At 22.2% G+C, this 10,913-nt stretch overlaps 1 protein-coding gene across 2 annotated transcripts in view; it reads right to left on the reverse strand.

The window, feature by feature from the left end:
- The window catches only part of LOC122510057 (protein kinase C and casein kinase substrate in neurons protein 1), a 45,973-nt gene extending 35,311 nt beyond the window's left edge, over nucleotides 1-10,662 (reverse strand). The window contains exon 1 of one of the 2 annotated variants that reach the window (XM_043624454.1): nucleotides 10,269-10,662. The gene's annotated coding sequence lies outside the window, so the exon portion shown is untranslated. The remainder of the gene's footprint in view (nucleotides 1-10,268) is intronic. The other variant, XM_043624453.1, reaches the window with a different exon arrangement.
- Nucleotides 10,663-10,913: the final 251 nt, after the last annotated feature.

The following is a 10,913-nucleotide window of genomic DNA, read 5'->3' on the forward strand; positions in this document are numbered from 1 at the left end:
TTCTCATATTCTATCAGAGTTTATATTCTAATAACAATTAATCTTTCCATTAAATCAAGTATCCTTTGAAGAAAAAAGGTTTTCATTTTTGTCATTTATGAAAATATATTTTATTTACAGCGAAATGAAAATATGTAACTAAAAATTTCAATTAACTTTTCAATGAAAAATAGTTGGAATAACCTTAATGACAAATTGGTTTCGAAATTTCAGCTGTTATTTTTTGACAGAAAATTAGAAAACGATTTAGTGAAAATGACGCATGCAAGACAATAAATCAAAACAAGTTGTTCATTTCATGATCATTTTGCTTCCTCATAATAATAAACAAATTTCTTCTTTAAAAAGCAAAAACTGTACATGACATAAATATAATTTTTAAACTGTTTTCGAATCAATGGTGAAATTTAAAATTTTATATGCCAATCGTTTTATTTTTTATTGTAGAATAACTATTTCAAAGATAGGTTTTGAAAAAATACACAATTTGAATTTTTCGTTAAAAATAAAAATAGTGATTAATTTTATAAGTATTGATAAAATGTATACTTTATATACATTAATAGATTTTTTTTGTGCCAAGAATATAATTTTGACCAGAATTAATATATTTAAATTTCTATAAAAGAAAAAAGTTATTTCAAAAATACAAAAAAAAGATTTTTTTCAAAAATTATAAAATTAATGAAAAAACAAATTGTTTGGATATTTTTGCAAATCCGGAAAATTGTTACTTATTCTTTATTTTAGGGACCATTAATTGATTAATTAATTAATTAAAAAATTTTAGCATTAAATAAATAAAACCATTCATCTATCAACACTGAATGAAATAAATATACATTGAGTAAATATTATAAATTACATCATTGGAATTATTTCAAAAATTTGATTTTGGACCACATGGAATAATATTTTATTTCTAACACCAAAAATTGATATTAGAGTAATATGAATGACTTATTGTTCGAACACTTACTCTCAATGAACGCTAAATTCTAAACTCCCACGCTTTACATGAAAATAGTTAATCAATTATATTTCTTCGACAGTTAAGGCAATTGAAATAAAATTTTCTAGAATACTTTATAGTAGTTTAATAAATATATGAATCTCTAAAAGCTTTTCTCCAGTTAAAATTTTTTGGTAAAAAAAATTTTTTTTTTTAAATTATTAGAGAAATATTGATTTTATCATAGTTTTGAGGTAAATGTAAACAGCATGACACATTTATTATAATGCAGCGGTACAAAGTCGATAATATATTTGATGAGTGAACAATAAGTTTATCATAGTTGTTCTATACGTTAAAAAAAATTAAAAATAAATAAAATTTTACCTAAAAACTAAAAGATTTTAGGGGAAATAAATAAATAGAATAATTTTTCACGGTTTTTTTTCTCAACAAATTTAACTTTATTTGATTTCGAACATAAATAAATTTACTAATGACTTCAAAAATTTTTATTAGAGTTTTTATGAATATAATTAAATTCTTTTGACGAGTTTCTTTAAATTTTTTGAAAATAATATTTTTTTTAATAGGTAATTTTAATTAAAAATTTGGAAAATAATTAAATTAAGCAAAGAATTTTTTCAATTTTTTAAAATAATCTTGTGTGTTCATAATTATAATTAAAAATTTGATTAATTCAATTGTATTAAAATGTATTGATACTAATTGAATTTTTGCAAAGAATTTTACAATTTATAAAAGTAATTGAATCCTTCCAAAGAATGTTATTATTTATGAAAATAATAAAATTTTTGCGTAGAATTTTATTAAGATTTTTGAAAATAATTCAATTGTGGAGAACAATTTAATTATTTATAAAGATAATTGAAACTTTAAGGTGAATTTAAAAAAATTTTTAAACATAATTGAATTTTTGCGAAGAATTGTATTACTTTTGAAAATAATTAAATTGTTTTTTATAATTTTATGGAAATTTATGAAAATAATTGAATTCTTGTGAAGAATTTTTTCTAAAAATAATATTCAAAAGAATTTAGTAAATCTGAAGAATTTTCCCATTTATGGAAATAATTTAATTCTTGAGAAGAATTTTTTTTACAGTTTCTAGAAATAATTGAATTCTTTCGACGAATTTTAATATAAAATTTTAAAAAATAATTACATTTTTCGAGGAATTCGATTAAAATTCTGTTAAAAATAATTGAAATTCTTCAATGAGTTTTACTATTTATGAAAATAATTGAATATATTGCGAAGAAATTTTTAAAAATAAAATTAAAATTACGGTGACTAACTTCCCTTGATTAATTTCGAAAAATTTAAATAAAATTCTTTAAAAGAATTTAATTATTTTTAATAAGAATGTAAAGAAATTTCAATTATTATTATACACGGAAAGAAAAAGTCCGTCAACCATTAATGGATTAGTATATTACTTTGAGACGGGACACTTTTTCCGTTGATGGTTACTTAACTTTACTTAACGATTGAAAACGAGTCATGGATTGATTAGAATGCCAGTATGTGACCAATTGTTTTAGATTTAATGCTGAATTGTTATCAATGGCTGTTTGAATGTTTACGAATCATTAGTGAAAGTTTGTGAAACGTTAGTTGACTCGTATTCTAAATCGGCGCTCTTCACTAGCGCATTGCTGCGCAGTGTACCGATGCGCATTTCTTCCGGTTTCTCTATAGTCCATGTGTTTTTGCTGTCTGCTATACATATCCCTATATACTATTATGTGTAATGTGAATATTTAACTTAACTAACAATTTGCAGTTGAATTGCGTCTAGAAATTGACCTCGATGAAAATATATTTTCTTTTATATTTCTCGCTAATTAAAAAGTAGTTATTAGTGCAAAATCATTTCTCACAAGTTGTGAAAAATTTTGTTATTTGGTATATAAGAACAGTTTGCTTCTAAACTTAAAGTGTTATAAGTGTGCGTTTCTACGTGTAGTTATTATAAGTGCGAAAATGTGTTGGTTTAAAGCGTCTAAGAGTGTAAATAAAATATCGGAACTGTGCAACGAAAAAAATGTGTTCATTCTGTACCAAATAGTGTCTAAAATTAGGGATAATTCTGAAAGAAGTTGAATTTTTTGAATGCTTTTGATAGTCATAGAAAATTTAATAGACAGTTTTCTAAATTTTAGTGAACGAGTTTTATATATTGATGACAGTTTTCTAAATTTTAGCAAGCAACTCGTCACTGATTGTGACTCAAAGTATGTTATCCATTGAATGATTTTGTGTCCCGTCTCAAAGTAATATACTAGTCTATTAATGATTGACGGACTTTTTCTTTCCGTGTAAAAATTTTCAATTATTTTTTTATAAAAATTGAATTATTTTGAAATAATAGAATTAAAAAATTTCCAAAATCTTATTTTTCAGAATTTTCAAAAAAACTTTGGGAAAATTCAATTTTATTAAAAAAATTTTAAGTGTGTATCTTTGCACTAAGAAACATGAATATATTAGAATGTGACTCTTTATAAAATTCAATTATTTATCAATTATTAAATTAAAATACTTTGAAAATTTGATTTGTTAAAAAGTTTTTAATGAAATTCTTTAACAAATTTAATTATTTTCAGTTGAATTTCACAAAATTTCTATTAATTTGATAATTTTTTTTACATTTATTTACATACTTTATTTGAATCAGTGACTGATTTTTTACTATCAAATTAATTATTTTTAACTAATGCAAATTTAGATAACAGTATAAATATCTATAAAAATTGAAATAAAAAGCGACTTTTTAAAAATAAATTAAAATAATAAAACTTTTTTTAATTTGGTGAAAAAATTCCCGGGTTGGCATAAAATTTCTGGCTTATTCCCGGCTATTTCCTGGTTTTTCCGGTTAGTTAGGATGTCCACATAACATACACCAACAGTTGATTTCCTTTTTTTAATTCTAAATTTGAATGAATCGTTGAATCAAAAAATAGCTATTTGATGCACAAAATAGTCCCGGTTGACGGTAATTTACTTCGTACTTTTGAGTTTCAGATATAATAAAAATTAAATTAAATACAAGATGCACCCAATCATTTTATTTCAATTGAAACTAAATAAATCAGTAATCATTGAAATAAGATATGCCTGTAACATGCATTCTTACTGGTTCAACGTCTGTAATAGAATTGTAAATAAATAGGTCAGAAGTAGCATTATAAACTTCTAGAGATTCACATCGAATCAATAAATGTATAAGAAATTAACCGTAAAACTCTTAAACAGTATTTTCTACATAAAGAGGAAATTTATAGACTAAAACAAAAAAAAAGAAAATTCAATATTTGTTTATCAATGTCTGTACCTCAAATCCACAGCATTAGTTTTTTTAAATATCGGTACTGTACCTTCTTTATACTGGAGCTTTTCAACTACTCATATATAAAATAAAAGACTATTTTTTGTTCATTATTTTAACTATTAAATATTTAAATAATCTTATACTATAAAAAATTTATTAATTTTTTATTTTTAAAAATTTTATTATTTTATTTAATTATTAACCCTCTGCTGTTGCTAACGACCGTTATTGTTAAGAAATATTAAAAATATTAGAAATCATAATATTTATTAGAAAATAAATGAATAGTTTTTAAAATATTAAAAAAAACAAAAATTAAGGTCCTGAAAACATTCTAAGTTAAAATATTTAAATTAATATTATATTTCTTAAAAATTTTAATATATACAGAAATTAATCTTTTTTTTTAATATTTATAAGAGAGATAATTATAGACAAAGTTTTAAATATTTAAATTAGCATACTGTTTGAAAAACTTCAATTAATGCGCATGTGTAGTACAGATCTTATAGCGAGCTTAAAAAGTAGCTATATCGAGAAAAGTTGACGAATAAAAATCATCTTCGAAAGTGGAAACTACACGGAGAGAAATGTCAAGTATTTGTAGATAACAAAAACTTTATAAAGTCCGAGTTATACTACAAATACTCGATTTTACTTTCTCATGGAAGCATTGTTTTACAGAAAATTGCTAAACTCCAAAATTTTCATTATGTTTCCTGACCTCAGGAACTCAAAAATAAAATTTTTAAAAAATGCCAAACCGTGTGTGTAAATATCATATTTTCATAAATATCTCAAATTCTATAAGAGCTAAAGAGATGACATTTTTTTAAATTGTAGATCTCATTGGCGGACACAAAAGTTTATTTTTTTGTAGTTTTTGAACCTTATTCATCAAGTTTTAGGTACTACGTTTTTTCACGTTTTAAAATTTTTTCAAGAAACGTTCTTTACAAATATTTTGAAAAAATGTTATGAGACCTCCTATAAATATTTTTGTGCAACATCTGCTGGAAAAGAGCTACTTTTCTTTAACATAAATGCAGCACAAAGTGGTCAATTTCTGCACATTTAAAAGTGCAGGAAAGTGTACTTTCCTGCACACTTTTCTGTAAACAGTATAATATACACTATAATCAACATAAAACTATATTTATTGATTAGAAAAGTATAAAAATGACTTTTTTCGGTAAACAGGTGTTGCACAAAGTACTGTGTGCAACACGTACGAAAGAAGATTTTCCGAACTTGTGCAAATTACTGCCCTCGCTTCTCTCGGAGCAGCAAACTTTGCACTCGTCAGAAAACAGCTTCTTTCTGTACTTGTTGCACAATATACTATTTCTTCCTTTTGTAGTGCTTTTTGAGACACATCATTTGATCCCACATTGAACAATTTTCGTTAAAAGCCAAAGATATTGACATTTTAAAAAATCAAAATTTTGAAAAAAAATTTTCTTTTTTGGCCTTTTTGATAATAGTTTTTTTTAATTATAAAATTTGAAATATTTCCAAGCAATTAAAACTTGGTAAAATCTTTTAAAAATAATTGAATTTTTGAAAAATATAAATAAAAATAATCAAATTTTTAAAGAATTTTAATTATAAACATGGCCATGATTTCTCCGAAATTTTAAAAAGTCTAAAAAAGTATATTCTTATAAATTTTCATTTACTTTGTTCGAAAATAATTGAATATTAAAAAATTATGATGAAACAATTTTAAGAATTAGTTTTTAAAAATATTTCAATGTAACTTTTCGAAAATAATTAATTTCTTAAAAGAATTTTTGTATAATTTAAAAAAAACTAATTAATTTTTTTATGGAATTTTAATTAAAAATTTTGAACATGATTTTTTTCTCCAAAATGTTAACAATAATTCTAAAATGTTATTATTCTTGTATGTATTTGAATTTTCGGAAATATGTAATTGAAAATACTGAAAATATTGAATTTTAAAAAAATTAAGAGCTAATTTTCATTAATTATTCCATTTTTAAATTTACATTTAAAGATTTTTGATAATTCAATTACAAAATTTGCAATTAAAATTCTTCAAAAGTTGATTTACAAAAATTATAACAAAATATTTGAAAAAAATTAATTATTTTCATAATAAGACAGAAAAAATTTCTTTATTTTACTATTTATTATTTTATGTTTTATTTTACTTTACGTTTTTTTGTACTATTCTAAATGTTTTAATTCAAAATATTTATTTTTATAAAAATTGAATTCCTTAATTTTAATTTTCATAAAATTTTTTTTATTTGCATTATTAAACTAAGATTTTTTTAAACACATGAACTTAATAAACACAAAAAAAGTTTTTAATACCATTTATGTCTTAAAGAACATCTATATTATAATCATAGTAATTAAATTGCACCAAAATCATTACATTTTTTAAAAATAATTTAGTCTTTTAAAAATAAGATTTCAAGGATCACATGAATAAATAAATATTACATATATCTATGTAATAACAAGTTTGTGCAGGTTATGAATTTAAAATACGCACAAATTCTACCAACTTCTAAACATGATTGAGACTTGATTTCACCAAAATATAATCCTTACAAATTTTATAAATTTCATCGATCATAAATTTCATGATTTGAAACTTTCTAAACAAAAGTTACCAATTGAAAATTTCAACGGCACATTGCTAACTATAATAGATGAGAGGTTGGAATTTTTTTTTAAAATACGTATTAAAAAAATTAAAATAAAACTAATTTAATTATAAAATAATTAATATAAACCTGTACCATAATTTTAATTAATTAACCTGTAAGCAGTCGCGCTGTTCTTACAGTGTCTCACTCACACTACAAGAGCGTTCTACAGATTGTGAGTAGTGTTGCGTGAGAATTTTTCTCACGGCGCGGCCTTCTATGGATGGATTAAAGCTTTTTTTAACAGTTAAAGTTTTAATAGTTTAAAATTTTAATCTACTAAAGTTTGATTAAATTAATTTGATTGATAAACTTAAATTTACTAACAAAATGTACTGTTAGGTAGGCAATCTAAATATTGTATAAATATTGTTCTCAACAATATAACAAAAGTTGTTTATTTCATGATCATTTAGCTTTCCTCAATATAATATATACCAATTGCTTAATTTTGTATTATAGAATAATTAGTTTGTTCAAGAAATTAATTTAGTGGGTTAATTATTTATTTATTATTCATTTATTATTTATTATTATTTGTTTATTATTTATTTCTAATTTTGAATATTCAGTTTTCTCCGTGTACCACTAGAATAATTCATTTGTTTTTTTCAATTTATAATTTTATACCAATACGTGGAAAAAAGTCGAATTCTATTAAAATAACAGACCTCGGATCGACTTTAAGACACACAAAAAAGTCGCTTTAGTCGATTTTAAAAATACAAAAAAAGTAAAAAAAAATCGTTTATTTAATTCAGTGTTGCAACAAAAATTTTACCTTGTAACTGTAATTATTGCCCATGTTTTTCTTAAAGTTATTAAGATATAATATTTTTAAAAAACTATAATAAAGAAACTCTTAAAATTAATTTTTTTTAAATATTTTAAAATAATTTTTTAAAGATAATAGGTTGCCTTTCAATTAGGTATATAAACAATTAGAAAATTTCCAAAGAATTGAATTTTGGTAAAATCTTTTAAAAATAATTGAAATTTTATAAAACTTTTTAAAACAATTGAATTTTGATAAAATCGTTTAAAAATACATGAAATTTGTGAAAGTATTTTTAAAATAATTGCAAATTTTTGAAAAATATAATATAAATAATCAAATTTTTGAAGAATTTCAATTATAAATATAAACATGATTTTTCCGAAATTTTAATAAGAATCTAAAGAAGTGAATTTAAAGAAAATTTAATTTACTTTGTTCGAAGATAAGTAAATCTTAAAAAAATTCTAAGAATTAGTTTTTTAAAAATATTCTAATGTAATTTTTCGAAAATAATTGAATTTATTAAAAGAATTTTTGTATAATTTAAAAAAAACTAAGTAATTTTTAGAAGAATTTTAATTAAAAATTTCTACAATAATTATTGTTTTATCCAAAAATGTTAAAAATAATTTGTGGAAAATTTTAATATTTGTATTATTTTTTGTACCTATGTATTTGAATTTTCGAAATTATATTTTTGAAAATATTGATAATTTAATTTTAAAAATTTATAATGATAAAAAATTCTAAGAAGCACTCTTTTTTAGAAAAAAATTTAATATTAGTTTATAGAAGAATGTTTTTATTATAATTTTCATTTTTAAAAATGAGTAAGTATCGGTTAGACACAAAAAAAAAAAATAATGAAAAAAAATATTCGTTTCTTTCTAATTTGAAGATTTTTCATTAAATTTTTTTTGAGAATTCAATAATTATTTTCACAAAATTTGCAATTATATTTCTTCAAAAGTTGATTTTCAAAAATTGTAATAATAAATACTTGAACAAAAAATCAATTATTTTCAAAATTAAATTTTACAAAATTTCAATTATTCCAAATCACTTTAATTGTATATTTCGAAAATTTAATTAGAAAAATTATTCAAAAATAATTTTTGATAAATTTTGTTTATAATTTATTTTTTACACTAGAAAAATCGAAATAATTTGCAATATTTATACTAAAAATGTGATATTTTGTTGCAATATTTGGAGAAAAAGTCGCAATATTTGTAAGAAAAGTCGAAAAGATATCAATTTTTTAAAATAAGTTGAAAAAAGTAAAAAAAAGTCATAATATCCGAGGCCTGAAAATATTTTGAAAATAGTGGCGAAAGTTATCAAGATTTTCAGCATGTAAATTTAACATAAAATCGCTAAATAATTCGAAATTTTTCAAAGAATAATTTAGGGCAAAAAAACACATATAGTTAAGTGTATGAAATTAAAAAATTAAAAAATAGTAAACAAATAAAACTACTAGTGCCTATAGATGAAATTCAATGAATTGACCCTGTAACCAATTATTTAATTTAAGTTCAGAAATTATAATAAATCGTTGTTGACTTTAACTATATTTTGTGAATTTAAAATTCTTTTTACATCATCAGTAGAAAAAAAATGTTACGAATACTCAAAATAACAAACTTTTACATAACTGTCGCCAAGTTTGTCGTTTAAATGACAATAACCCACATAAATTAATTTCTTGAACAAACAAACTAACGGAAAATAAAGATTATGTAATAGTATTTCTTTTTTTTTATAAAACTGCTCGTAAAATGTGCAATATTGCACTTTATGTTAAAATACATATGATTTAAATTTTCAATTAATTTCACAGCTAAAAATTATTTATAACGAGGTAAAATTTATTCATTTACTGCTAAAGTAATTATTATTAACTGATGAAAATAATTACAATTAAAATAGTTTCGTAATTTATTTATTATGTATTAAATTGATGAACCTTATCTTTTTGATTTATCGACATAATCATAAAAATAAACAACTAAAATTCCAAAAAAAATTTTCTAAACTTCAAATTGTGAAAATAAATAGGTATTTAAAGTGAGACTTATTTTTTTGTACAAAAAAAGGAAATGAATACACTTCCAAAACAGGTCTAGAGAAAACAGTACGTCTGGTAACCTTATATATATATTGTCACATTCTCGGATTAGAAATTGCATCAACAGTTGGTAGTGGAAACCTGACTAGTTAATTATAATTTAATAAAAGTTGGAAAGATAAATATGCATATAGCTATAGTTCCATTTACAGAGAAATAATTAAGTTGAAAAAAATTGAAATTTATTTTCTCACAACTTTTATAAGAAAATAAATGATAATTAAAGAGGGAAATGTAGATTAAAAGTCATTTAATTGACGAAAAAAAAATGAGATGAAATTTATACCGAGAAAAAGTAAAACACAATTTATGTAAATTTTTCTTTAGAGACAAATATAGTGTTATTTACTTCTATATATACATACCGCAGAAGAATTTTTACGAAAATAAATAAAACTTGATTTGATGATGATGATGATGATGATAAAAATGTAGTTCAGACAAGTGCTTTTAAAGGTCCTGGAATTCAGTATCCACGTGTAGGTTTATAATGTAAACTCAAACTGACAAGAATCAGTAGTGAACACTGTGAAATTTACATTCAAAATAGATGTATGCATTGAATATTTGATATTATAACTAGTTTAGAAATTCACACACAATTTCTTGAAATAATCTACCAATAAAACACATTGGTATTATGCTGTACAACAATAATTTTAATTGATTCCGTGTAACTTTCAAGTTTACTTCTTTTACGAAACAATCCATCAACTATATAGAAATGGGATATTTTGCCCATGGCATACTGTTAGAAAGGAGGACGTTGAATTAAAATGTTAAGTTACGTCCCAACCTGTTTAACAAAAAACATGTTCTTTAAAATGTAGTTCGTTAAGAATCCAATAGAGGTGCTAGAGTGTGATTCCGAAATATGACACTTGGGATGAATGATAATTATTATTTATTTTATCGTGTGAACGTACTCTCAGGGTGGTGTCCCATGACAGCGTTTTGCGTTGCGTCGTAATGGAAGAGAAAAAGACGCAAATATACGTTTGCTGCATTCT

The sequence above is a fragment of the Leptopilina heterotoma genome, unplaced genomic scaffold (genome assembly GCF_015476425.1).
Source record: "Leptopilina heterotoma isolate Lh14 unplaced genomic scaffold, ASM1547642v1 Lhet_66, whole genome shotgun sequence".
Lineage (NCBI taxonomy): Eukaryota > Metazoa > Arthropoda > Insecta > Hymenoptera > Figitidae > Leptopilina > Leptopilina heterotoma.